This window comes from Poecilia latipinna, unplaced genomic scaffold, assembly GCF_001443285.1.
Source record: "Poecilia latipinna isolate Pla-1442-1.1 unplaced genomic scaffold, P_latipinna-1.0 Scaffold1059, whole genome shotgun sequence".
Taxonomy (NCBI): domain Eukaryota; kingdom Metazoa; phylum Chordata; class Actinopteri; order Cyprinodontiformes; family Poeciliidae; genus Poecilia; species Poecilia latipinna.
In genome coordinates this window covers 38793-43672 of record NW_015113675.1, presented here as the reverse complement: position 1 = coordinate 43672, position 4880 = coordinate 38793, and positions in this window count along the sequence as shown.

Below are 4880 nucleotides of genomic sequence, written 5' to 3'. Positions count from 1 at the left end.
CCTCTTTTAGTTTGATGTCCCTAAATAAAATCCGGTACAATGAATTTCCTTTAGAAGCTACAAAATCAGTGAAAAGAAAACACCTAAGTGGATTTTCTTAGTAAAAATAGTGTTCTTTGAAGGTTCCAGTGAAAAGACAGCAAGAACAAAAAGTATCACAAAGACCAAAGAATGCGACAGATGGGTCAGTGAGAAAGTTGTGGAGAAAATTAAAGCATTGTCGGTGAAGTATGCTTTTTTTTGCAGGTGAAGTTAAAATTTCTAAAAAAACAAAACAAAAATGTATCATTATTATTAATCAACTCTCCAAAGAAACAAATAAAAGTTTTAGGTATAAATGCAGTTTGTCTCATCAGCTAAAAAAAACAAACAAAAAAAACTGTTCAATTTATTTAACCTCCTAGTGTCAGGAGGTGTGGTGGTGGTGAGGATAGAACGCAGAGACCCAGGTATAAAGATGATAATGATGGTTTAATGATGAAAAAAGCTCAAATCAGTCCAAGACAGGCAGCACGGCGAGAGGCAAGCACATAGCTAGATGCCGGTAGCAACTGACTACAGAGACAAACACTAGAGCTGACGCCGACACAGGACTTAGCAGTTCCACTGCAACAACAGACAGACTGATGCAGACCAAGACGTACGTAGACAACAATTGACCATGACCCGACGAGGAACACAGACAACAGGTGGTTTTAAATACACATGGGGTAATCAAGGGAATGAGACACACCTGGGAAACAATCATCGGGGAATACGCAGAGACAGACTCAGGGAACAGGACTACACAGAAACTCAAAAATAAACACACAGAAACACGGAACATGACACCTAGAAAATGCCCACTCTCCCCTTTCCAGCTAAATCTAACTTGGGATGCTGTTACTGGTGTATTTTGCATTTCTGGGACTTCGGGGATTGTATTTGTTCATCACATCTAAGATCTCCTGAAACTGATTTCGTTTTGTGAAGTTTTGGTTTTATCATAGCATTATTGAGAAATATTTTGAGTTGAAGGAGGAGTGGAGAGGCACACAATCTGTGCTTCTTCTTAAAGTCCAGACTGGAGTTTTACAATCATTGATCATTTGAGGTGCCTTCTTGTTGATGTTTGACTGTCATATAAAATGACAATAACAATGTTATATTTATGACTTAAAATGTGAAATAAATAAATAAATAAAACAAAAGCATAGTTTTCAAAGGATGTGCGTACTCTCAACACCACTACTATGAATATCAATTCATATTAGTATATCCTCAGAAAAAATATTTTTCCACAACAAAATCATAATAATATTTGCGGAAAATCATCAATAATACCGCATGGAAACCATGCATGCTGCTTTCTGTTCAACATCCTATTAAACACGTTTTCCCTCAAAGCTTTAAAATTCATGACTTGTCCAGGAAGTATGTAAAAGTGGCACTTAATGGCCTCTTCTTTGTAGGGTCAAACCAATAGCTCAACCTGGGCAGAGGAGTTCTCTCCAGACGCTTGTAAATTCCAATAAAAGGTTCATGCCAAAGCGAGCATGAGTGAGTGATTCTGTTAAGGAGGGTAGGAGGCAGAACTTCAGTGGGCCCTTTTCCATTATCGCTGCTCCCCAGTGCCTAATGGTCAAGGCCTGTTTCCACTGGGTAAATGTTTATCCTTCAATAGGAGAATAAGAAGCTCGCCACAAACAGGAACACAGAGGCCAGCACGGCCGGGGTAAAATAATGAGCAGCTATCAGCGTCCCCACTTTCTTGCCTCAGACATGGCCCGATGCTCATTAAAGCCCGGGCAATGTGCACTCAGTCAAGTAGTTCTCCAGTCTTCGGCAGAGAGACCTGACTGCATTCAAAAACGAAAGAGAGAGAGAGAGAGAATCAACAGTGAAAATATTTGAACAATCTATTCAAACACCTTGTGGATTGCGCTGAAGGCAGGCGGCCAGAGAGCAGTTGTTTAGAATGGGCAATGAAGAAGATGGCGAAGACTTGCAGGCAGTTCGTTGGATTTTTTTTTTTTTTTTTTTTTGTCATGGGCTGCCAAAATGGCTTTGATTTACTGAGGGAGCTATTGATAATTAATTGTATCATCTGTTTCCTCCTCCACACACGCCAAGAAAAGCAAACCCCAACTCTTCATCAGAGGCGCAGGCACAATCGTGCCATCAGAGAGGCCGGTTGGACCGAAGCTGGCTGCACGAGCTGTCAGCAGATGGCGGCTAAAACTAAACACCTTTCAAAGAGAGCACAGACTCATGAGTCCAAAACTTTGCCAGGGTATGGTGGAGGCAATTATTAGAGCACTTACGAGCGCGCCGCACTATGTGCTGCTCTCTTTTTTACCAAAAAGTTGGTAGAGATATGGCTTTCTTGCTATCCTTATTTCTTAAGTCAGCCAGCAAAATTGTCATTACCTATTTAACGTATCGTCTGTCTTTAATGTTTCCTGTCTGTTTCACACAAATAGAGATCTCCCACACATCTGAGCAGTGGGCACGGTCTACAGCAAGCCAAAGCACAAGTCTGTATATGGAACATACTTTTAGCTCAATAATTCATAATCTTAGAGGGATGCTGAATAATTGAAGTGAACTTGGAGGCCTTTCAGCTCAGCAGAGCTTTGCATGTAGCTGATGGATCTGTGGGATTCGATGCACATTACAGGGGTGAGGGGAAGTATAGTGCTAAGCTGTGTTTCTGTTTTCACTGCGCGCTCATTGATCAATTATTCAGCCGGGCCCTCTGACTGTGACCCACAGTTCTGAGAACGGGCCCGAGTCTTAAGCTGAAGACAGTAAGATCTGAGACGGGGTTTTCCATATTGTGCTTCATTTCATGCTCCAACCAGCCTGTGGTTCCAGAGTGTAAGAAATTCACTCAGACTTCTCACTGAAAGGCTCCCAAGTTTTTCAGCTGTGGCGGCCGCCGCCGCCTCAGACACCACAGCACCTGTCTTTCATCTTCTTAAATGAGTTAAAGTAACAGCTGCTTATGAAATGAGCAGAGATGCCACTTCAGGCAAGTCAGTTCCTTTCCCTGCTTGTCTGGGGAAGAGGTAAAAGGAAGAAGGGGGGGGAGGTTGGGGTGGGCTACAGAGCTCGAAGGGTCCCCCTATTGAGTGTGGCTTTATCACAGAGGCCTTCTCATGAGTACTGAATCTTTTAATCAAAAAGATTATTTCACAGCGAAAGCAGCCTTGCAGCCAACATGAGTCTGAGGTTCTAATTAACACAAAAGCAGAATACTGCACTTGTGAAAACTCCCTAAAAAAAAAAAAAAAAAAAAAAAACCCGATTGCCTTCTTAGATAGCCTTACATTACTAAAGATGGCTGTTTTTCTTTTTCTTCAACACACAGATCCTCTGTGGCTATTTTACCACATTAAACAAAATCCAGAGCTCTCAGTCCACATACACACACACACACACACAAATATTACACAGACACCTCGATAAAGTGCTTGCCAATAAGGATTGAAGGTTTAGGGAAAAAAAAAGTATTTCATTTCAATATACAAAATTAATTTTAAATTAAATACTTTGTCATTTGACCCTACTTAAAATAAAATAAACCCTAATTAATTTCCTAACAACAGTTGGTAAAAACAATCATCTATCTAGATGCATCGAGTAGCAATCCCTTATCCAACTGTGTTGTGACAGTGGGAAGAAACAACTCATTTCAACAGGAATACGATCCCGACTCACAATACGACTCAGTATGAGAACCCATTTGTTATGACAGATGGGCAGTTCAAATTTGAACTTGTATCTGCAGCTTGGAAAGGTATAGATGATTCTCTGCCACCTGAAAAAAACTGTAAAAGATTTTCTGGTGACAGAGAAACCAGAAACCTTTACTCAAAGTTCACACATTACATATTCTGAGAAAAAAAATATAAGTACCTTTCAAAAATGCTCTGACTTGGACACTAGAGTAGAGATTTGCATTTGAATGACTTGCTTTGCATGGAGCTTCCCTTTACAGATATATACTGGTACTAGAGGGAATAAGTCATTTCCAATTTGCTACAGCCTGTTGCAGTTCATCTGACAGTTAATGAAGACAGTGAGATCATTAAGCATATAATAATATTTGAGCGTATTAAAGTGTGGTGGCACACAACAAATAACTGGAAATGGTCCATTTTACTTGTAGGAGGAACTTATGGCTGTTTTGTCCAAATCAGGAAATTGGAGGCATGTTTAACAATGCTATCAAAAGAATTATTGTATATTTAAAAAAAAAAAAATAAATTTCAAAGAAAACTGTCCTTGCTCCTTATGAGCTTAAATAAATAATAATAATAAAAAAAAACTGTTTGAGAAAGTTAAGAAGTTCTTCAGAACTCCAATTTCTCTGTTCTGCTCAAAAGATACAGCGAGAGTCACTGGACACAACCAGATTGTTTGTTATGCAGAATCGGTCCTCGGGGATTAAAGCCTTCATTGTTCAACACTCACACAACGTAAGCGTACCTTTTGAGGCTGGAAGACATCCTCACTGAATCAGAATAGTCTGATATACAACCATTTAGAGGTCAAGCTGAGCTTTGTCTGCGATGATTTATGATCCACACACTCACCTACAGCTGTAGGGGAGAATACATGTCATATAACATTGCTTTGTTAGAAAAACACAGTTTGATACCGTTGTGATAGATGGATTTGAAGTTGCCCGGGCTTTCTGACATGAGCTGAGTGTGTTTTAGACAGAGGTGTTTAATCTTCATCCTGACTGGTAGGCTCCTCACGTCCCCTGAGCTCCTTGTTTTCCTGTATTGATTAAAATCTGCCCTATCCACCTTCCTGGTGTAAGAACTCCTTCAAAGAAGGCGCTGAGGGATTATTCACTGAGGAAAAACTTAGCCCGGGTCTTTGTTCTA